Raw genomic sequence first — 25,389 nt, forward strand, 5'->3', positions numbered from 1 at the left:
ACTACCTATGTTGCAAATGTATTATCTTTTCAATTTACACACGGCATCTATTGCACGTCTGTCCGTCCTGGGAGAGGGATCCCTCCTCTGTTGCTCTCCCTGAGGTTTCTCCCATTTTTCTCCCATAGGCGGTCGGCAGTGAGGGTACGTTGAGTGCCCTGGCGGACAATGCTGCGGCTTTATAGGCCCGTTCCGTCATCGCTGACTGGAATCGGTCTGCCTTCACCGGTAGCGTGGGGTTCCTGCTTGGTGTCGGAGCCAGCCTCGGTTGGAGGTGGGCTGCCACCAGCGGTTCCATGGGAGGTATGCAGAGCAGGCCGAGCCTCTCCATACTGTCACAGTCCAGGGAGGAGGCACCCTGGATTGGGGCCTTATTACTGAAGGGGCGGTCTCTCCACGAGACCGACACCTCGTCCAGCATCTCCGGGAAGACTGGAAGGAGCTGCCTCTTTGTCCTCGCTGCTTCCCCTCGTAGCGAGACCTGGAGGTCTCCTTGGCCATCTCAGGCCATGGGATGTCCAGCCTGGACGCGGCGCGTTGACACACGGCCTGCAGGTCCATGCTCAGACAGGACGAAGCTGGTGCGCTACCGCCCGGGAGAGCAGCCATCGCTCCCGGCTTTGCAGCCTGAGCTGATGACACGAAGATATCATCTTCTTGCTCATCCGAGTCGGACAGGAGGAACTCAGAGGGCATCCTCTTCGTCCTCCATGTAGTCCAACTCCAGGACATCCTCTGCGGGCGAGACCATGGTGAGGTCCAGTTGGGAGCCCCAGCTTGACACAGCGCGGGGCTTCGCTCTCGCGGCTGTTGCCGCCACCGGGCCCCAGCCTGACACGGCGCGGGGCTCCGGTTCAGGGGCTGCCGCTGTTATTGAGCCCCAGCCTGACACAGCGCGGGGCTCAATTTCTGCGGCGGACGCCCCCATGTCTTCATTGTCGGCCGGCGAAACAGCGGACATGAGGGGGTCCTGTCCCGACAAGCTAGCTTGGCGTGCTAGCCGTCGGCGGAGGCTCTTGATGGTGAAGCGGGCACAATGCCCGCACGAGCCGGGGCGTGTTCCAGCCCGAGGCAGGACGAGCAGACCTGGTGTGAGTCTGTGCCTGATATCTTCAACCCGCAGAGCCGAGCCTCCGAGTCCCTGACTCCTCTGGTGTGAGGGAGAGAAGCGTCCATCTTGTTCCTCCTGGTGACGGCGTGGAGAGGAACCGCTCGTAACAGGTACGTTGCAGAGAAAAAATTCTTTCCCCACCTGTCGTTAATCTGGAGAAAAAGCAACGGTGTAGAATTGTATTCTCAAAGAATATTAACTGGTGTGTTAATACCTTTTTATCTTCTCCTCCTCTGGTGTGAGAGAGAAAAAGAAAAAACGTCCTCGCTACCGTGGTGTCGGTAGTGAGGGAAGGCAAGCTAGCAACAGGTGTGTCACTAGCTTGAAAAATCTAAACCTTACCTTTTATTTCCGAAGAAAGAGACGGCGAGGTAGATGGCAATACTAACTGGTGTGTTATTATTAACAGTCTTATTGCGAAGCAGAAAAGTAGCCGGCGAGCGCCCGTCGACCGAAAGTTAGCTTTGGGTTCAGTCTGTGGACTGTTAAGCTAGCCCGGCTACTGATATGTCGAGATGTGCTCTGAAGCGAGAAGAGGTGTTTGAATGACGCTGCGACGTGGCGCAAGCTACTTATAGGGGGTGGATTCCCTGACGCTAACGTCAAGATCACCAGCCAATCAGGATTGGCGTAATGAGATTGATGCTTCCGTTTGCTCCGCGATGAGGCTCATCCCATAGTGAGACATCGAACGGAGTGTTATGAATGAGAACAGCTGTGGGCAGCAGATACTGTGAGTGTCACAGACATGAATACATAGATCAAGGCAGACTGGTGCACACACTCTCCTGTTTTGCCAATCTGGTGGTTAAACAAATATCGCTCTAAACCCCTGGCCGAAATGTCCTTAAAATGAAGTCCGAGTTCGACATTTTAATTGATTAATTAATTAATTAATTACCTTTCCAACTCCTCATGCAGTTGACTGTTACAGGTCTATACAGTTTCATGGTACAATGCATAAGCTTCAAATCGAGAGACTGAAACTGTATTTTCCTTTACCGTTCTATTTTAATTTCACAATAAAGTTAATAGTCATATCATGTTTGATATTATTATGTTTTATTAACTACACCACTGTTTTTTTTAACCCGCGCCGCCTAGTGGTTAAAGCACATTATTGAATTTTGTTTTTTATTTGATGAAAACATTTAAATATTAAGATTAGCCTACACACAAAATTGAAAATATCAAGAAGATACTGTAGTGATCTCTACAATAAAATAGTTTAGTGCAGGACGTCCAAAGATATTAACAGGAGGATGTGCAAAACAGACAAACTAATAAGGATTTATTTAAACATTAAAGAATACTTTAAGTTAAGGTCTTCTTTTGAATAAGAAAGAAACGTTGGGGTTATCCACAGATAAATATGAAGTCTGACAAAGTACTTAACGTCCAATATATTGCATAGTTTATTTTGGCACTTGACAATCACCTTCTCGGAATTTGACTCGGGTGTAACTAAAGTCTGATTTAAGGGTTGTTTATATTTCACATCATTCATCAGAATCTGCAAAGTAACTAAAAGAAATGCAGTGGAGCAAAAATACCAGGTTAACCTCTGAATTGTAGTGGAGTAGAACAAAGTAGTATGCTGCTGTAACAAAAAAATTTCCCAACTTGGGATCAATAAAGTATATCTTATCTTATCTTAAGATGATCGATGGCTACTGCCATATTTGCAAAATGTGCCTCTGAACCTTGACAAGTGCATGTTTCAGGCTTATCAATGAACAACAGGAGGGGTCACAGACATAAGACCAGCTGTTAAATAAAGCTCTTCTGACCTTATAGGTGTCATGTGGGTATATTAATTCACCCATTTATTAATTATATGTTTTACATTTGATAACACCACTGTGTTTCCTTGAACAGTAATTTACACACATCTGGTAGTATATGTGTATTCACAAGTGAAAGAAATGTGTTTAACCTTAATCTCGATGTAGTGCTATAGTCCTGCCGGAGTGCACCGGAACGAGCGACACTATCATAACCACGCACGCACGCACGCGTATATATATATATATATATATATATATATATATATATATATATATATACAGGACTGTCTCAGAAAATTAGAATATTGTGATAAAGTTCTTTATTTTCTGTAATGCAATTTAAAAAAACAAAAAAAAAATGTCATACATTCTGGATTCATTACAAATCAACTGAAATATTGCAAGCCTTTTATTATTTTAATATTGCTGATTATGGCATACAGCTTAAGAAAACTCAAAAATCCTATCTCAAAAAATTAGAATAGTTCCTCAGACCAAGTAAAAAAAAAAGATTTATAACAGCAAAACACAATCAAACATTTGAAAATGTCCATTAATGCACTCAGTACTTGGTTGGGAATCCTTTTGCACGGATTACTGCATCAATGCGGCGTGGCATGGAGGCAATCAGCCTGTGGCATTGCTGAGGTGTTATGGATGCCCAGGATGCTTCAATAGCGGCCTTTAGCTCATTAGCATTGTTGGGTCTGGTGTCTTTCAGCTTCTTCTTCACAATACCCCACATATTCTCTATGGGGTTCAGGTCAGGGGAATTTGCAGGCCAATCGAGGACAGTAATGCCATGGTCAGTACACCAGTTACTGGTGGTTTTGGCACTGTGGGCAGGTGCCAGATCATGCTGGAAAATGAATTCCTCATCTCCATAGAGCTTTTCAGCAGACGGAAGCATGTAGTGCTCTAAAATCTCTGGTACACAGCTGCATTTACTCTGGGCTTGATGAAACACAGTGGACCAACACCAGCAGCTGACATGGCTCCCCAAACCATCGCTGACTGTGGGAACTTCACACTGGATTTCAAGCAACTTGGATTTTGCTCCTCTCCAGCCTTTCTCCAGACTCTGGCGCCTTGACTTCCAAATGAAATACAAAACTTGCTTTTGTCTGAAAAGAGGACTTTGGACCACTGTGCAACTGTCCAGTGCTTCTTTTCCTTAGCCCAAGTCAGACGCCTCTTCCGTTGTCTTGAGTTCAGAAGTGGCTTGACCATGGGAATACGGCTATTGTAGCCCATTTCCCGGACACGTCTGTGAACAGTGACTTTTGATACCTGGACTCCAGCTTCAGTCCACTGTCTTTGAAGCTCCCCCAAATTCTGGAAGCGACTCTTCTTCACAATGCTGTTAAGGCTGCGGTCATCTCTCTTGGTTGTGCAGCGTTTCCTGCCACATTTCCCCCTTCCAACAGACTTTTTGTGGATGTGCTTTGAAACGGCACGGAGAAATTTCTTTTTGTGTCTTACCCTCCTGATGGAGGGTGTCAATGACGGTCCTCTGGACAGCAGTCAGATCAGCAGTCTTCCCCATACTTGTGATTTAGTTTACTGAACCAAGCTGAGTGTTTTTCAAGGCTCAGGAAACCCTTGCAGGTGTTTCGAGTTAATTAGACGATTCAAGTGATTCGTTGAACACCCTACTAGTATACTTTTTCATGATGTTCTAATATTTAGAGATAGGATATTTGAGTTTTCTTAAGCTGTATGCCATAATCAGCAATATTAAAATAATAAAAGGCTTGCAATATTTCAGTTGATTTGTAATGAATCCAGAATGTATGACATTTTTGTTTTTTTAATTGCATTACAGAAAATAAAGAACTTTATCACAATATTCTAATTTTCTGAGACAGTCCTGTATATATATATATAAATAATATAATATAATATTATATGCTTCCCTTTAACCTTTGTGTGCTATTTGGGTCTGTGGGACCAGTTTTCAGTGTTGTTTACTACAATAAAATGTATTTAAAGGTCACTTGTCATGGCCATTTCCACTGATCATAATTCCATTGTTGAGGTATACTAAAATAGAAAAATGCTGTGCAATTTTCCAAACTCACACTCAACCTGAACACACACAAAGTCACAGCCGAAATAAAAACAATAAGTGTGGCTTGATATTGAGTAAGAAAAAGGTTTATAGGTTGATAAACGCTGTGAGAATGGGTCTGCAGAGAGAATTTCGCGCGATCCCAACTGTCTGTTAGCAGCCTGCAGCCAGGGAGGAGAGATCAGCAGGGCTGCCTGCACTGAGTGTGTGTGTGGATTGGTCAATTTGGACCAATCAGCGGGGGCTTAACGTAACGGCTCCGCGGACGTAACGTAACGACTCCACGGATTGGCCCATTTAGTTCCGGGTACGTGCTTTCGTAAGCACGTACCGGAAGTATCAAATGGATGATGACGTCATGATGACGTTTCACCAACGAGGCGTTTTGGGGAGGTATTTTCTGTTTTAGAGTTTTACTCGCTACAGGGTGTACTTTGAGGGTTTTGACTCTGCACACCGTTTACATGCAGAAAAATCTTCATAACACACAAGGGGACGTGTAATAACCGGAAAAGCATGACATGTGACCTTTAATTATTTTAACCTGCTTTATTTGGGGGTGGACCTCACATCCTCTCGGGGGGGTCATCATTGTTTTTTAAATGTTGAAGTTAAATGCATCAATCTGGTGCACTTTGAGCACAAAATGGATTTATGGATACATCTCTCAACACTCATATGAAAGGGAGCTGTATACTTTTCAATAATCCAAACATTTTTTGAATATAATCACAACCAATAACAAATCATTTAAACTTGTTTATTCTTATCTTATGTTACCTAGTTAGCATTCTTTCTTTTTATTTATGCATATTTTACTAATCACTCCCCTTTTATACTGTTTTTTTTTTTTTACTGTCCTATAGTACACACATTGGAATGATTTCTTACTTTATTCTTTTCAACTATAGGCTATATTAAATAGATAAAGGTGTGCTCTTTCTAGCTCTCTCGCTCTCTCTCTCTGTCTTGCTCGCTCACAGAGGCTGTGTGCTGCTCCGTGGCTCCATGGCACCATGCAGTTCTGCTTCAGTTCTGGTGCAGATGCTGTAGTGTTTTGTGAAATGCTGTGGTGTTTTGTGAAATGCTGTTTTGTGAAATGCTGTGGTGTTTTGTGAAATGCTGTTTTGTGAAATGCTCTGGTGTTTCCTGAAATGCTGTACTGTTTTGTGAAATGCTGTGGTGTTTTGTGAAACACTGTTTTGTGAAATGCTGTGGTGTTTCCTGAAATGCTGTACTGTTTTGTGAAATGCTGTAGTGTTTTCTGAAATTCTCTGGTGTATTCTGAAATGCTGTTTTGACTTGCACTTCAGGGCCACCGTACATAAATAAGGTTGTAGAAGTAAATGTCAATGGTATCTGGTAATTCTGAAGACGGTGGCTCTTGTCACACCCAGGGTTGCTTCAATAAAAAAGAATCTGCAAATATTACTAGTCAAATATTGCTGGTGATCATGCTATCTGATTTTGTGGAGCAGAACATGTGGACAAGATGCCTGATTTGTAAGCTGCCAAACAGGGCATCACCTTGCTATCCATCTTCCATTAGGAAAAATGTTACACTCACTTTATCAGTGCAAAATCTCACACCGCTATACCATTTATAATCTTCAGTGCAAGAGTCTTGACATTTACATTTTTTACTGTTGAATCTTTAATATAAACTACATTTATGGATGATGATACGTCTTTACAACTTTACATCTATTAATTTGCTCATTTAAAAAATAAAAAATACAATTCTGAATTTGTCATAACTTTAACAAGCTCTACTAATCATTATACAGCTCCTGTAATACAATGTTTTTACTCCAACTATGTCTCAAGATTAATTAAGATAATATATGATAAGATGGACCTTTACAAATCCTGTCGGGAAAATCCTGTGTCGAGGCAGAAACAGAATAAGAAGAAGCACAGATATTACATATGGAATATACACCGGAATTAAGACATATAGAAATGAAGAGCAAAGAGAAATGGAAACAATAAAAAGAATAATCAATGTAAAAGCAAGGGAATAAGACTAGACTTGTGATGTGGAAGAAGGCAGAATACAAATGGATCGTTCTTTTGATTAGAGATTTCTAACTTGAATGTGATAGCATAGTTCTCTTGTATTTTGTAGTGTTTTAGTGATAGTCTGTGACGGACTAGTTGAATTATCAGATCCTCTCCACTCTGATCATCTTCAGACTACAACATGCTTCCATTTAAAGCAACTCTTCTTGTCCAAACACTGGCTGGGCCGAAAAAACAAGTGAGGCTGTGAGAGTAGCAGCCATTCAGCGCAGTACAACCCGGTGAGTGTCGGGGAAAAAATTGTATGATTTGCTGAGACAGAAGATTAGTAGAAAAGTGTTGAGGTCGAGGGAGCCAGGAGCAGAGATGAGAGCGCAAGCAAAGCAGAAGAAGGGTGCAGTAGGAAGAAAGGGAGAAAGATGTAATATAAATGAAAGGGCACTCCTGCTGTTGATAATTGGAGTTGTGATGTGCCAACACAGTCTGAAAGGTTTTCCACCTGAGGGTACTATACCGCAGGGGCCCAGACAGTGAAACCACATTACAGCCCTCCTGTGTGCACTAGCCAGTTTCTTCCTCTGGCTGAAACATGACAAGGAGGAGAGAGCAGGACTGAATACTTGAAAGAGAAATGGACTTTTCTGCTTTTTTCTGTCAATTTTCTATAAGACATTCACCAATAGCGCAGTGTGGAGCAGTGCCGAAGGTTTTTCTGGCCAAAAACTATTAAGGTTGAGATATCATCAGTGTGGCTAATTCCATAAAGTGCTTGACGAATGAAGAATTTTAGATTCTATAAGTTTGTCATGCCCCATTTGTCTTTTTTAGGCTTAACGATCATTATTTTTCTTTCTCGTTCTTCAAATGAATAATGTAATTTTACAATACAGTTTTCTTGATTCAGTTAAAGGTGGGGTAGGTAAGTTTGATAAACCGGCTCGAGATACACTTTTTTTATATTCCATGGAATGCTCTTAACATCCCTATAGCAATAAATATCTTAAGTGCTTTGACAACAAATCCATAAAAAAATGTAATCTGTGGAAGCCGTAGTACTGTAAAAAGCACGATCAATCATTTTAGCCGGCCCGGCCTACCTGCCTGTCAGCCTTCCATCTGTGCACAAACTTATCTCGTGCCCTCATTGGTCATGTGTGCGTTCATGTGTGTTGGAGGAGGGGCTCTGTAAGGAAGTGGCAGATTTTCTCCGGTTGTGTATTTTCAAATTCTAGCGCACTCGAGCTGGTTTCTCCGAAATTACCTACCCCACCTTTAATGTGGGCCTCAATGTGAATCTCTGTTATGCATTTAGAAGGTCAAAACCACATGAAGTAATTGCTGCCTTATGATCTGCAAGACTGTCCTCCTAATAAGAAAGGCTAAGCTTTTTCAGAAAATCAAAATCCAAAACATCATTTCAAGTTTCAAATGATAGGAAAAAAATTGAAAAGCGTTGTAAGCTCATGTATTGTAACTATACTTAAACTTGTTTTAATTTATTTTCTTTTGCTGGCACTTTCTGAAAGAATAGTTGATGTGTTGTATTTAGCATGTAGCATTTTTACCTTTTTTGAGTAATGCCACACCAATGAAGTAGGCCTGTGCTGTCCGTAGCTTGTTATACAAGTCCCGGGGGAAAAGTACCAATTACTGCTGCTCATTAAGCTTGTTTCTTTAAATGCATGTTCGTTTTTGTAGCTCAGTTTAAATGCTGCAGAACAGTGTCTAAATGTGTATAACATTTTTGTTAATTATTTAACCATGACCAATTGTCCAATCATTAAGCGTAACCAAGCCTTGATTTTTTAATAAACCTAACCAAACCTTAACCACAGGGGTGTTAGATCATAAATCAACTTTACTTCTCCAATACTGATTTTCAAAAGGTTATGTCAGTCTGAAAGGACTAGCAATGTGCATTAATGCTTATTTGGACAACATGTTCAAATCTTGCACATTTTTATATGTGAGTATCTGAGAAGACACTAAAGTGTGTGACAAAGACGCTCAGAGAATGATTTATGGTTCTGGTCAGACCTCCCTCTTGTGTGTCTGGCCTCCTTTTCACCATTCTGACTCTCTGTCAATTTGGTCCATAATTTTCTAAACTTATTGTGAGCAATTATGTTATATGTGGTGACAGCAAACATTCACAACAGAGCATGTGAGTGGGCAAGCAGTGACATGTGTATAATGAACTAATTGTTGTACATTTGTGAGAGGCACAAATGGTGTCTGCGTTACGTCACTGTGACATTCTATAGTAGTCACAAATTAATTGATTGAATGTACTATTTAGACACACTTTGACAGTTATTATTGCAGGAAAATGTGATGTTGCATAATCCAATTATCTGGTATGTGTAGATTCTCTCAACTTTCAGTGCTGATCTGAATCATGCAGACGCAAGTCGCAGCCTGATGCAAAATGCAACTGAGCTTAAAATGACCACAAAATGTAATATTTTGATCTAATAAAGATAACATATTTTGACAGTCAATTGCTGTGCACTTAAGGAAACGAATGTGTTTACCTAAAACATTTTTGGCAAATATGGCAATACTCTTGTCCTAATTGTCAACGATGTCGCCTGTGCAAAGTTTGGACAAAGTTTAGATCAATTGGATCGTAATAAAATGCTATATGTATTTATTTTTTTGCCAGCTTTACATGTCTGGTCCACCTAAGAATGTCATAGCATTTCTCTTTATTAAAAAAAACCTTTAGCAATAAACTTGTAATTTGCAACATTGGCGGCTCCTTCATATTTGTTTCCCGCTGCTTTACATTTTTGTAATAGGAATATGTTCTGCTTTTACCAAGCCTGAATGTGATGTTATTGAAAGCTGTTGAATCGATGGTCAACAAAAATAACAGAATAGACATGGATTGGGGTTCTGGCAGCAGTTATCAATCCATCAAGAAAAATGATATGCTTGGTATTGCAATCTGGCTTGGTTCAGCAGTTTTACTGCACTAAAATACAGAGTGGAAAGTAAGGCTGTAACTCCACGGTAAAATACACTCTCCTGTATATCTGTCTTAGTATGAGAGTATTTTACCGTCATTCCTGAACCACCACCCAAAGGTTACCTCAGTATTGATGATGTGTCTGTACATGTTAGTTACATGCTCACTTATGCTGTAGTGTTGTGTGTTCTTCTGTGTTTCGTTGAGAACTTGTGACATATTGACTTCAGCGTCTAGTCCTGGTGTGTAGTTACTTTGTAGACTTGTTTGCTACGGTTGGTCCTCAGAGTGAATTACATCGCTTTTTGCTTCTCATCCGCTCTTCAAGAATTGTAGAAGAAAGGACCCAAGGCTACATGTCCCATTTTCTCTTGGAATTACCTTTTTCCCAAACAACTGTTTTCATTGGTTGGTCCCAATTGATACATCTTCGTGTAACCGCGGCCGCGCTCACGGCCTAAAGTTTAGCTGTTCTACTCTTGGGAGAAAATCCTTGTCTTAAGCCTTTTTGTTGACTGCCAACTGTATCGTGTTTCTTGAAATTGAATCTGTGGAGTTTTTGCTGTTTGATCAAGTTGAGTTAGAGGGCAATTTTGATCAGTAGAACAACTAAACTTTAGGCCGTGTGCGCGGCCGCGGTTACATTCGGTCAGAAAGCCTGTGCCTGAAATTTTAGGGGGATCTCAATTCTTACAGCTTTTATGGCGCATTTCCACTGCAGCACGGTTTAAGCGTGCCGTGCCAAACCTGGCCCGTTTTTTGTTATGTTTCCACTAGGGGTGGTTCCGGCTAACGGGTACTGTTTCACAGTTTTTCTGGCCCTCCAAAATCCAGGTTCTTTTCGGGCCAACAACCGGGCTGAATATACTAAACTAGTGAGAGAATCGCTGGCAAGGGGGCTACAACTACAACAAAATGAACATATTTGACCGTGATTTAATTGTAATACACGTTTCAAAATGAGACCAAAGTAACAATATACTGATACCGGTTAGTAAAAACCATGAATTAATGCTTTGACAAATCTGCAGACAAGATGACAGGCGAAAAAACCTTTTAAAATGCGTGTTTTCCGAATGAAGATCGGCTAAGCTAACGCAGTATGCTCCGACCGTCCACACTCACAACAACGGCCTATACAGACATAAATAAACCAGCGACTGTATCCGCCATGAGACAGTCTGTGGTTTGTACTTGTTTAACTTTTGTCTAGTTTCTGAACAGATATGAGGAGCTGTGGCTCTGAGTGCTAACAGCTGATGTTGTTTTTCTGTGGTTCTCATTGAAGATGACGTCACAGCTCCGCCTACACTGCTTTACTATAGATACTGCCCCAGCTACTAAACTGTAATGGAAACGCAGCATAAAGTGAGCCTGGCCTACCAAGGCCTGACTACACCGTACTAAGCCGTGCGACACCCTGCAGTGGAAATGCGCCATTAGTTTAACATATAGTCTACCATATTTGCCTTGTTTTTAAGGGTATGTGGGTTTTCTGAACGTGTCCACTAGAAATAAATAATTCCCAATATGGACAGTTGGGCAAGGTTTAAGGCTGCTTCAAACGTTACGCTCTGTTTTTTATGTTTTAGGACCTTGGGTCCGAAACAAAGCATTCCCAGCTAGCGGGGAACGTTCTCACAACTTTGGCTAACGTTACCTACAGGTTCTAATAAGGTTTTAAAGAAACGTTTTAATCTGATGTTCAAAGAACCTTTTTAGGGTGTTTATTTTTTCAAATAATGTTCATATAAGGTTTAAGGTTAACTAAGACATAACGTTTTAACTGCAACATTCAGAGGATGTTTTGAGGATGTTATTGAGGCCTGAGATGACAGAAGGTTTTTTTATAAAACGTTCCTTTAATGTGATATGTTAACAAAGGTGGAACGTTTTGCCTGCAACATTCTAAGGATGTGTTTTGGACGTTTTGGGTAACACATTAAAGATGTTGTTTATAAAACGTTCCCTCAATGTTACATAATAACAAATGAAGAACATTCTCCAAGCAACATTCTGAAAATGTTTTCAGGATGTTATTGAGGCCTGAGATGACAAAGTGTTTTATAAAATGTTCCTTTAATGTGATATGTTAACCAAGGTGGAACGTTTTACCTGCAACATTCTAAGGATGTGTTTTGGACATTGTTGGGGTAACACATTAAAGATGTTGCTTTATAAAACATTCCCTCAATGTTACATGATAACCAAAGAAGAATATTTTGAAAGCAACATTTGGATAATGTTTTAAGGAGGTTATTCTTTTTTTATAAAATGTTCCTGTCATGTGAAATATTAACAAGGTCATGGTCAACGTCAGATGTATTTGTAGTGCGCTTTAAAGAAACAAACTTGTTGCGTTTGTTTGAAAAGGATGTTTAAAAAAAACCTGATGTCACCACATTTTCCTTTTTTAAAAAAACCAACTAGCACGTAATTCATGATATTGCATGTTTGCGTAGGCATGTCTGAGTTCCCAGCTAGACATTGTTGGTTCTAAAAACATTCTGAGAATGTTACCATTCATTGTTCTAGGAATGGTTTCATCGAGAAGTTGTATTTTGGTTCCTATAATGTACTTCTGAAAGGTAGGATAAAGTTCTCTAAAAACATTCTTAAAATATTTGGTGATAACATTGTTCGAACATTATACCCCAAGTGTTTTTGTTGTTTATGCACATATCTCTATTGTCATATGGATCGAATAACACTTAGAAAACCAAAGACAGACATATAGAAGAACGGACCGACTATCACTGCCCGTCCCTGAAACCCCTGTTAGTGTTTGTGTTGTTAATTCCCCTTGTTTTCTTTGGTCTGCGTTGTATCGTTTGTGTTTTTTGGTCAGGCACATTTGGGGATAGCTAAGTAGCGCAGCCAAGGGTCCTCGAGCTGTTTACCCATGTGTGTTTGATGACAGGACATTATTGCGGTCGCATCGTCACCTACATAATTACCGTCAAAGAGAAAATGCGTTCGTGAAGAATAAAACATTCAATTACTCTACATTCATTCATCATCCAATACTGCTACAGCTGTTGTAAGAAGCATTCAAGCTGAAATAAAGTCCAAAGACTGTATTTCCTGTCTCAGCGTCTACTCTCTAACCGGAGTGCTGTTTTTGGATGAAGCGGCTCCGGCACAAACATCACACAACATAAGATTCCCCAACATTGGTCCTTCGAGCCGGAAAGCTTCACCCACGACAGCGCCATGGATGCACAGGAAACAGCAACAGCTACGATTGGAGCTCATGGAGGAAGACAGTGACAGCTTCCAACACACCTGCAAGGCTATAAGGTCAGCTTACCACAGTCTCTCTTGCCTAATCCTACCCCCTCCAATATGACAGTGCGCGTCAGCTGCGGTCATTTAGCCTTCAAACCGGGTTAGTAGCTGAGAGTGACCAGCTACACACTGCAACTGGACGCCCTCCCTCTTACTCCTTGCCAGGAGCAGCAAATAAGGCACATTTGTGGGACATGGCACCTTATGCTAGCAGCATGCCTGACCTGCAGAATATGTGTGTGAGGCCTCGACTGCCATCTCCCTCAGAGCAGAGCTGCTACAGTCACCAATCGTCAGAATACAGCCTCAGTGAGAACGGATCTGGCCCCCTCTCGTCACATCCACCTCCAACCCACTCACACTGGTTGGACTCACAAGCAGATAACTGCACCTTACAGCAGCAGCCGTTATCCATCCAGCTGGGACAAGCCACCATAGCATCAGGATAAGCTGCCAACGACAACACTGCTGTGCACGACTACAGCGACATTCCAGTCTCAAACCCTCCCAGCCTTCATGCCGAGTCAGAATCAGGAGAGAAGCATATTGACTCAATCTCTACCGCCAACAGTCACATCTGCACGTTGTTGGGAGCTGTTCCTAAGCCAACAGCACTTCTGGCTAGAAGCACGGTCATGTCGTCACCTATTGTCCAATGGATGCAGGCAGCCGGTCACGTTGGCCAACAACTGCTGACAACTACAGGGCACCAGCCTGCTCACCAGCCATACCAGCCTGTACCTCCTCCTGTGGCAACCATGTATGGCAGCATGCAGGCGGCAACACAAATCCCATATCAGTTTATGACGACGACATCCGCAGCAAACCAATATGTTCCGGCTGCACCTGTCCAACCACCATATCAACCACAGTACGCACCAGCGCTGTACCCGGCTCACCAGCTACCAGCTACACAACAGCCAGTGGCCCAACATCCAGTTTTTATGACTCAGCAATCTTCCTACATGCCACACAACTGGTCTGTAGCGCCCTCACCTTATACACAGTCTGATGTCCCCGAGCAGACAGAGTATCAGTCTCTGCCTGTCCTTCCGGCACAGTATGCGTACCAACAGCTGCAATACCCGCCGCAGTACCAGCAGCCGCAGTACCCGCCGCAGCACCAGCAGCCGCAGTACCAGTAGGGCCATCTAAAACTGGCGTACCAACTGCAGCCTGGCCCATCGGCTCAGCCAGCCTATCAACTAGTGCCTTCCACCCCTGGTCCATTAATGCAACAGCCTGTACCAGCCCTGCCAGTCCAGTATTCCGTTCAACCACAGCAGTCACTGTACGGGTCAAGTGCTCCCCTGCCTCCTAGACAGCCAGTCCCAATACCTAAACGGCCTAAATTGGTGCGTGACAGAGAGAGAGAATTTACTGACCTAAAGATGGCGCTGGACCACTTACTCAGTGACCACACTGAACTGTCTGAGCATTACAAGTACCGTGTTCTCATGGAACAACTAGTTTTTGGATGAGGCCCAGTTAATAGCCCAGTCCTGCAGGCACTACGCCCAGCCTTACACGGCCGCCATGCAGGCCTTACAGCGGCAATATGGACAGCCACACCAGCTCGTACAAAGCGAGATCGCAACTATACTGAACTCTCCTGACCAAAGCATTCTAGAGCTTCGCGCTAAGCGTTGACCTATTAGTAGGTATGCTGACGTCGCTGGAGGGACCCAACGGGATGGAAGTGATGTCGACTGGCCATGTTGATCGGCTCCTTAGCAAGCTCCCTAACCATTCAAGGGATGGCTTTGTGGAGCATCTACAAGTTCAAGGTCGCCTTAACACAAATAGCCTAAACCCGTACAACCTCCGCAACCTCTCCAACTGGCTAAGGGGGAAGGCCGAAGCTCAACGACTGTCCGAAAGGATGGCACAGCGCCATCGGAGTGAAGGTATACATCCCCTTAAAAGCGACAATCAATTTCCTGCACCAAGGCCTCGCAACCATCAGGTCTCAGTTGACCATGGCTCTGACAAGTCTGAAGCTGAAAACCGTCATCCTTCAGAGACGACTCGGCCAGAGGCTAAGCAGCAGAAATTCAAGAGGATGTGTCTCTTCTGTAAGAGTGATGAGCATTACCTGTCACAGTGTTCAAACATCATCCAGTGCTCTCAGGAGAAGGTTGAAAAATGGATAGTAGACGGCAAACGTTGTCGTAACTGCGGTCGCACCAACCACCGGCAAGAAGCTTGTAACTTAAAGAAAGCATGCAGTGAGTGCCAGGAAATACACCTCAGAGTTCTCCATTGTGTTGCTAAGCCAAGTCCACGCGTCTACCTCATCACGTCAAAGAATCGTGCTGTGCTCTCCAACTCCAAGCAAGGAGGGAAGGTCTACCTCAAGGTGGTGCCAGTCATTGTAGGCCATGGGCACAAGTCCCTTGACACCTACGCGATCCTGGACGATGGAGCCGAATGAACAATGATACTGCCAGCTGCAGTTCAACAGCTGGGACTCAAAGGGGAAGCTGAGTCTCTCTTTCTGCAGACCATCCGCCAAGATGTGGCCAGCCTCACTGGTGAGTCTGTTGACTTCCATGTGGCCTCTCTGACACAGCCTCCTAAGCAGCATCTCATTACGAGTGCCTTTACAGCGGGTCAGATAGCCTTATCAGAGCAGTCCTACCCTGTGACCGCACTCCAGAAGCGTTATCGCCACCTGAAGGGGCTTCCGCTGAAGAACTTTAGTAAGGTTCAGCCGTTACTGCTAATTGGCTCGGATTGCACCCACTTGATCACAGCCACGGAGCCAGTCAGGGTCGGCCCCAAAGGTGGACCCACAGCCATAAATACAGCACTCGGCTGGGCACTTCCGGGTCCAGATGGGCTAACATCTCAGTCGACTCCATGCTACTTCACATCTGTCAAGCCAGCAGCAGATGACCTCACCCGTGGCAAGACAGTAGCTGAGCTGGCGGCACCAAATCGGTGGATTCAAGGTCCAATATTCCTACGTGGCCTGTCTGACCAATGGCCGTCGCTTCCTGCCCCCACAGAGCCCGAAGATACTGACGAGCACAAACAAGCTACCTTCTGCGGCCTAACGCGAACCAGTTCAGTACCTCCAACACCAGATGTCACACAGTTTGACACATGGACAGACTTGGTCGAGGCTACCAAGCAGTTACTTCACGGGGCGGCAACTTACCTTTCCTTGCCTCAGTCTGATCTGCGTGACGCTGAAAGCTTCCTGTTGCAGCGCAGCCAAGCAGAATGCGTCCAAGAGGAGATTGAGTGTCTTAGGGCTGGAAAACCAGTAAAGCCTGGCAGTAAGCTCAGTATGCTTTCACTGGAGATTGATCCTGCAATGGGTCTGATCCGCATCGGGGGAAGATTTAGCCACATGGAGACTTCCTGTGATATGGAAATTCACCCCATTGTTCTCGATCCCAGCCATGCAGTCACAAAACTCCTCATTAAGGACATGGACGAGCGCTTGCTCCATCCAGGGCCCGACAGGGTCTTTGCTGAGACTAGGCACCAGTACTGGGTCCTGCGTGGAAGACAGACCGTCAAGCATCATCAGAGGACTTTCACTGGATGCAGGAAGTGGAAAGGGAAGCCAGTGATACCGATTATGGCCGACTTGCCTTCTGACCGTCTGCGGCTCCTCAAGCCTCCATTCTTCTCTACTGGGGTCGAATGTTTTGGGTGAACGGTGGGGAGTCATCTTTAAATGTGTCACCACTCGCTGTGTCCACCTAGATCTGCTTAATAGCATCGATGCAGATGCTTTCCTCTTGGCCTTGAGGCGATTCATCGCTCGGCGTGGCACCCCCTTCGAGATTCTCTCAGATCAGGGGACAAACTTCCGGGAAGCAGCTAGGGAGCTTGAGGAGGCGTTTGCTGGGATGATGCCCCAACTGCAAGAGGAACTTGCCAAGAAACAGATCAAGTTTCGCTTTAACCCTCCAGCATCTCTCCACTTTGGTGGTGCGTGGGAGCGTGAGATACAATCAGTCAAGAAGGCTCTACAAGTGGTGATCGGCACTCAGTCTCTCCAGGGAGAAGTACTCCTCACCTTGTTAGTTGAGGTGGAAGGTATCTTAAATGCCAAACCCTTAGGCTATGTGTCATCAGACCTCGCAGATCCAGATCCTGTGACGCCAAGCATGTTGCTGATGGGGCGGCGGGATGCCTCCCTTCAACAAGTATCATACGCTACAGACACCCTCAGCAAGAGGCGGTGGCGTCATTGTCAAATGATGGTTGACCACTTCTGGGTGCAGTTCATCAGAAGCTACTTGCCATCCCTTCAAGTCCGCCAGAAGTGGCGGCAGCACACTGATGGTCTTCTTCAAGGTACTGTCGTGATGATAGTTGATCCTCAGCTTCCACTTGCCCACTGGCCAGTGGGGAAGGTCGTCAAGCTGAAGGCCAGTGCTGATGGATGCATCCGGTCGGTTGAGGTTCAAGTCGGGGACAAGCCGTACCCGCTCTATCGGACGACGATGCTGATCCAGGGACTTCCGCTGGACCTTAGGGAATTTATTCGGTTTTACATAATAGCTATGCTATTCTGGGGGCGGCTGTTGTAAATTCCCCTTGTTTTCTTTGGTCTGCGTTGTATCGTTTTTGTTTTTTGGTCAGGCACATTTGGGGACAGCTAAGTAGCGCAGGTACGGGTCCTCGAGCTGTTTACCCATGTGCGTTTGATGACAGGACATTATTGCGGTCGCATCGTCACCTACATAATTACCGTCAAAGAGAGAATGCGTTCGTGAAGAATAAAACATTCAATCATTCTACATTCATTCATCATTCAATACTGCTACAGCTGTTGTAAGAAGCATTCAAGCTGAAATAAAGTCCAAAGACTGTATTTCCTGTCTCCGCGTCTACTCTCTAACCGGAGTGCTGTTTTTGGATGAAGCGGCCCCGGCACAAACATCACACAACATAAGATTCCCTAATAGTTTGTATGTGTTTGTTTCTACTGTGTCTCTCTCTCTCTCTCCCCCCCCACCTGCCTGCTGGTCTGCTCTACATGGCTCGGAACAATCTCCAATCAACCACACCTGCAACCTGCTCATCAGCCACACTATGAAAGCCTGCAGCCTGCACTCATTCCCTGCCGGATTGTTGCCGTGAACGGTTTGTTGCATGCCGCTCTAGCTTTTTGCCAGCATATTCTTTGACAACTTTGCCTGCTTTTGCCTCACACTCATTTTTGTGTCTCTCCCAGGAGGAATCCAAGGCCTGCCACACAATCAAGACCAGCCAGGCCTCTCCACCCTGGAACAACTGTTTCCCACTGCTGCCATAACCAACCTCCACTCCCAGCTCCCCTTTTCTAATAAACAAATGTTACGCTCACCAGCTGATTCCGAGTCATCCTTGTACATGTGTTAATAGTAAAATTCCAATATAAGTAAACTATCAAAATCATCCTAATGACCACAGTGGTCAGTCCACTTACCCAGGAATTTTGAGTTGAACAATTACAGGAATATTATGTCTTTATGTTCTAATAATGTAAAAATATGTTTGTAAATTTGCATAATGTTTTAAAATTAAAGCATATTATCCTTTCTAAAATAATAACATTCTGGCAACATAAACAAATCTAACTTGTAGCTGAAAACATTTCAAGAACAGCAGGGCATAATGTTCTAACAATGTTATCAAAAACATTTAAAGAATGTTTTTAGAGAACGTTATCCTACCTTTCAGAAGAACATTATGGGAACCAAAATAAAAGCTTCTGCTGAAAACGTTTTAAGAATAGTAGGGCATAATTTTATGACAATGTTATCAAAAACATTTTAGGAAGGTTATCACCAAACATTTTAAGAATGTTTTTAAAGAATGTTATCCTACCTTTCAGAAGAACATTCAGGGAACCAAACAACAACTTCCCGCTGAAAATGTTTTAAGAATAGGAGGGCATAATGTTCTAACAATGTTATCACCAAACATTTTAAGAATGTTTTTAAAGAACGTTATCCTACCTTTCAGAAGAACGTTCTGGGAACCAAAAGAAAACTTCCCGCTGAAAACATTCCTAGAACAATGAATGTAACATTCTCAGAATGTTTTTAGAACCAAACATTTCTAGCTGGGTTAGCACTGGTCTCCTCTCAAATATTACAATCCAAGTTCTGGACCAGTGCTTCTCAAAGTGTGATCTGTGGACCACTGGTGGTCCGTGAACGCCCCCTAGTGGTCCGTGAGTATATTGGTAAAATTTCACATTTGCAATAAATAAATGAATGTAAATTACAAACTCTCGCGGGAATATCTCCACAATGGAGCGAGCTTAAGTTTCGATTGCATGATATAGCCCAGCGCAACACCTTCGTCACACATATTGCCACTTGTTTGTACCATTTTCAGGCGATTTGTAATCTGTTCTAGAAAAACAATGTGTTTTTGGATATTTGTGGAGTTAGGTGGTCCGCGAGTGTTTTTTTATTGGTTAAGTGGTCCTTGGTATGAAAATGTTTGAGAAACACTGGTCTGGACTTACTGCTGAGTCCGTTTTTTTTTCGATGGCGTAGTTTTACCTGCTCAGCCCTGCATTGGTTCCCTTGAAGATAACATAATGTAAATCAAACAGAACACTAGAGGATGCCAAGCATATCTTAGGTCCCCAGGGACAACACAAAACATTTTCAAATATCTCAGTTTTTTTGTGAGAAACATTACTGATTTCTGGGCAGACCTCAAATGACAGAGGGCCGAAAGGATCAATCAATCTAAATGTATTCATCTCTTTGCCGTAATTACTCAGTGCTTTTCAGTGATTGAAAGTCTCTAGTACTAGAAACAACTAATACTGTATAATAATATGCATCGGTATGCAATACTATTTTTCTTTGTGTATGGATTTGCTGTTGGGAAACTTATTGAGCCACTCTACAGTTCAATGTAATGCACTTTTTACAAGAAATGTTTACCTATAATTAGGGTTGCAAAGGGGCGTAAAGTTTCCATGGGAAGGTAAACTGGGGAATTTTGGAAATATTCGATGCAAAATTAAACAAAAAACATGACATTTCAACAGATATATATTTTTTATAAGTAGAACAGAACAAGTTTTAATTATTTAATTGAACAATTATTTGTTTCATTGAAGAACGAAAACAGGAATGTTGAGTTAAATATGACTCATCCCCCCCAACCCCACTCATTAAAAAATGAGTCCCATTCAAAATGTTAAATGAAAAGAGCCCTTCTCCCTCCAAAAAGTCCCATTAAACACGCAAATCTTCCTTCAAGCAATCCTCTGCATTTTTGCTAAACCCTTTCAGTCAATGGGCTCTTCCTGGGCCTCATCAACATCCAACTCTGAGTCTTCCTCTTCAGTGTCACTGTCCAGCCTTGTTGAGGATGGCTCTGTGTCAGGCTCAAAGACCCTTAGGTTTGCCCGAATGCCAACCAGTTTTTCCACTCTCACATTTGTGAGCCTGTTGCGAACCTTTGTGTGGTCTTAATAGCCATGCAGTAAGCAGTGTGCTATGGCATGGATATTCAAGTGTACTTGAATGGCATCTGTTTGTTTTAGTCAAGATCATGCTAAAATATACATTTCCCCAACTATATTTAAGTTCCCTATGAAGAGCCAACCTTCAATTTTGAAAATTCCCAGTTTATTCCCATTAATTCCCATGGAAAGTTTCCATCTTAGAAAATTCCCGGAATTTTGCAACCCTACCTATAATTAACCCTAGGTATCGAGAAGACACCATATGGTCTCAACACCCCAAAGATTGATAAAACGTAATCTTCATTCTATTGCTAAAATACTTTTCTCCACCCTTTTGTGCGACCCATTCTAACCTTGTGCTTTAACATTTATTTCAATGACATGTCCATTTATTGCCTCAATAATACCTCATCTATATATATATATGTATATGTATGTATGTATGTATGTATATATATGTGACTCTTTTACTTTCTTTGAAAAGAGAATTTGAAGGATAAGTGTCCATGTCTCTTTACTCAGTGTTACTGTGGAAAGAGACACAGAGTGGTTGAACAGCGCTCGCTAACAAGTCTGAGACTGTCCACAAGGCGGATCCATCCCAGAGTCTCTGACATTAAGATCACATTGGGGGACATAATGTAATTTACCTGCCTCATCAGCTAATGCAGCACAAATCCATTTTTGCCCAAACAGGAAGGGCCACATACATTACCTTGATGACCATGCAGAGTCAAGGGGGAACGACTAATGAGAGTAAATGTAATTACTGTCCACCTCCCATTTGAAAACAGACTAAACCCTCCTGCACTCCCATTTGGAGCTCTGAACACCCGGACGGGAATAAACCTTCCTCACGTCACCATTCAGCGCGACAATGGGCTTTCCTGTCACTATTTACATTGGTGTATAGGTTCTACATTATATGTCCCATTAGCTGATGGCTATGCCGCCGTAGTCACATCCATGCAGCGATTTAAAAACAACAGAGAATTAAAGCAGGTGTTGAGTTATTGACATTTTAACAGTATCCCAAAGAAACTTTTCACTCCAGTTTCTCTGAACTGCTGAGTAATAAGAGATCTGAACCAAATAAAATAGCAACCCACCTCCTTCAACCTGACAGCCTTATTCACTGCAAACACTGTATTTTGCTTTCTGAAATGTAAGATGTGCACTGAAAACAGAAAATCACTTGTGCTGTCTCTATCTGTTTCTCTCACACGCTCCCTCCGCCTGTCTCCCATTTACATTCTCCTCATACAAAGGTGACTTCCACACTTCTCTCGGATTATAATATGCCATAGAGGTGAAAGTAGTGGGGTGTCAGATGAGTGTGCTCTACTTTTTCCTCCCCTTCTCCCAGCCTGTCTCTCTCTTTCTCCCTCATTATAGGCTCTAAACCTTAGGAAATTAGGTATCGTAAAGTAAACCTGTTGACAGGCGAGCAATTTTAAGCAACACAGCCTTATGCCTCATGCTATGTGTGCAAAGGGAGATGAGAAATGTAAAGCTATTAAAGTTGTTAAGCAAGGAGTTTAAGATCCGGAAGAAATTGACATGCAAAACCTTCTCTCATTCTCCGACTCACAAGACAAGAGTCTAATTTCTAAGGAGACAAGTTAACCCTCTAGCTTTTCACTGAGCATGTTTATCCCGAGTATTATTTAATAATAATAATTTTTATTTATTTATGTTATCCCCCACTTAATGTATTGGGGAGGAGAAAGTGAAGTCGATGATCCTGTGGAGGTATGCATAATTAATAGGAAGTAAACAAATGAAAAAACAAAAAAAAATGTAAATAACCTTATCTTATCCAACAGCTGCGTTGATATCCAGACACCCCCACACCCTTGCCTGGTAAAGAAAAACCCCTGTCCATGCAGTTAAGCTGCTTATAAATATTTGTAATTAAAATCGTAGGGGGAAAGCAAGGAGAGTGGCATCTTTATCACTGGAGACACTGCTGCTGCAGGTGTCTTTGATGCCCAGAGAGGCATTTTCGTCTGACAGTGCAGGAGAGAACAGACTGCAATCGGCATGTCCCACTCAGCAGCTCCCTCCCTCCCCTCTCTCCCCTTCCTCTCCCTGTGCACACTCAAATGTTTATTACCCTTTTTGTTTTGCATTTTCATCTTTTGCGGCCAGACCTTTGAAATCTCCCAAATCTTAAGTAATTCATCAGTTCTTAAAGAAAGCACTCTTCTATTATGGGACATGAAAAAAACTCAGATTCTGCAGATAGATCCAGCTTTATATAATTGCATTATTATTTTTTAAAGTTGCACTATTCAATTTCTTTTTTGGTAAATAATGAATGAAATAACTACATGTCAAACGGGTTGTTTATAATAATTATGATACTTATTTACAATGACTAAATAAGAGCGAACGCTGACTCTCTATTTCGTCACCGGTTTTAAGAAGCCATTGTGAACTTCGTATATGTCTCCGGCTGGCAGTGACTCCACTGTTGAGCTCCTGGCTACTCAAACACTGGGCATGGATGATGGATTTGAGGTGTGCTGAGATAGCCTCCACCTGTCACTGAGTGAATCTATATCCCATACGTACCTTAATATATACAAAACAGATAAGTCTAATACAAATTCACCCAACGTAGTCAACAGTTGTCAAGGGGGTCTTAAGAGATAGACTACCTTTTGGAGCCAGCCCCATCGGCCATTAGATGAATTGCAGTTTTTGACACGGCTGACTAACTTACTAGTAAGTTGGAGACCAATCTATAGCTTAAAGGAAATTGTATATTCAATTAAAATTCAACAGCAAATGATGTCTAAGTTGCTGATATGTCTGATTTATTTTTAAACTGATGTTTCCTACAACTCGTTAAACTTCTTAGAGTGATAAAGTGTCAGGGTAGCAAAAAAACAAGAACTTTCAGTTCAATATTCATAATTTCTGCTTTAAGCTTGATACTAAAAACAGACCATTAATGAAAGATGCTGTGATGCACTAAAAGATAAGCATTTTAAAATGATTTCTAAGTGTATTTTTTCAAAAATAAATGGTGACATTGCTCTCTGCAAACTAGACACCAGTTGCTGACAATTTCTTGAATCCTCCCCTTTGGCAAAGAGTGGTTGCTGTGTTACACCACAACACATTGGGGTTTCTGAAGAACACAATATCAGGATGGAAGAAAAATAGAAATTCTAAAAAACAAAACTACAGCAAATGTAGATTTTTCAATTTATATCAACTGATATCTTTATTATTATATACAATATGTAAAACAAAATATATATTTATTGATTGACTATAAACATATTTCACAGTTAAATGAGTCAAATCACTCAGTAGCAGAAATAGTTCTCAAACATCAATTTAAAGTGTATGGTTGCAATTTCAAGACACTGCAATGACGACCAGGGGGACAAGCTGGGAAATCACTAAAGTGTAACAGGCCTGTTTGTGTTGCAACTAAAACTAAGAAAAAGGAATCTTTTTGTATTGAGTGGGAGGGAGGGAGGGAGAGAGAGAGGTATACATATCACTGCCCCTGAGACGAGTCCCTTACTCCACATCAGCATTTAAACTGCTACAACCATTTTTCTTTTAAATCAGCAAATCATGCCTCAGCTAGGCAAACCATTTCCATGTTTGGACATAATATCATAATCTAACACCTGCTTATGCCTTTCGCTTGATGGATATTTTCTTCTTTATGTTTCTAGATAACTCCAATTATTTTCAGGGTTAAAATTATGCTCTTGTGACGAGTGTTAGCTTCATAGCACAGAATGTGTTTTCCTTTTAAGATACCAAGCAAATACTACGATAACTTTTGTGTACATTGGCGATAAGTAATCAAAAAAGCATTTTGTGGACGAGATGACTGGATACGTGCGCTATTGCCAACGCAATACATTATGCCTGTAGGCACACTCCACAGTTGAAACAGTGCCGTCAACAGGAAAGCCTTGCTGCTTGTCAGCCATGATTAATGTGAAGTACCTCAAAAACTGGAAAAAAAAAACAGAGAAACTTTCGATAGAAAAGGTTAAAAAAAAACTCAATTGCAGTGAATGAGGACATTGCTGAACTTCATACAGTTTTTCCCCATCTGTCCCCAATCATCCCAGATGCTTTGTCTCACAAGAATTATGAGACCTTTCCCATGAGGAAATTGCTTTTACAGCAACCTCATCCTGCGCTTCAGACTCCTCAGCAGCCATCCAGTGTGTGTGTGTGTGTGTGTGTGTGTGTGTGTGTGTGTGTGTGTGTGTGTGTGTGTGTGTGTGTGTGTGTGTGTGTGTGTGTGTGTGTGTGTGTGTGTGTGTGTGTGTGTGTGTGTGTGTGTGTGTGTGTGTGTGTGTGTGTGTGTGTGTGTGTGTGTGTGTGTGTGTGTGTGTGTGTGTGTGTGTGTGTGTGTATCTGTGATCTACTATAAGAGTGCTGACACCACTGAATACAGTGCCACTCTTCCCGGACCTAACACAAGGTGATAGCAGGTCCTGTCACACATTCCTTCTCTTCTAATTTGTTTGTGTACCCTGTGCACCTGTTCATGTAATTTTATGTTGGAAATTGAAGTGTGAGAGGGGGCTGGTTTGCTTGTCGTCTTATCTGATAAGGCTGTTATTAACACTGGTGCCGCCTGCATTGTTTGGTTGTGACACATGGTGTGATTGATATTGTGTCAACGCGAGGGGAAAGTTTCCCAGTGCC

This window comes from Notothenia rossii (genome assembly GCF_949606895.1).
Source record: "Notothenia rossii genome assembly, chromosome: 5".
NCBI lineage: Eukaryota > Metazoa > Chordata > Actinopteri > Perciformes > Nototheniidae > Notothenia > Notothenia rossii.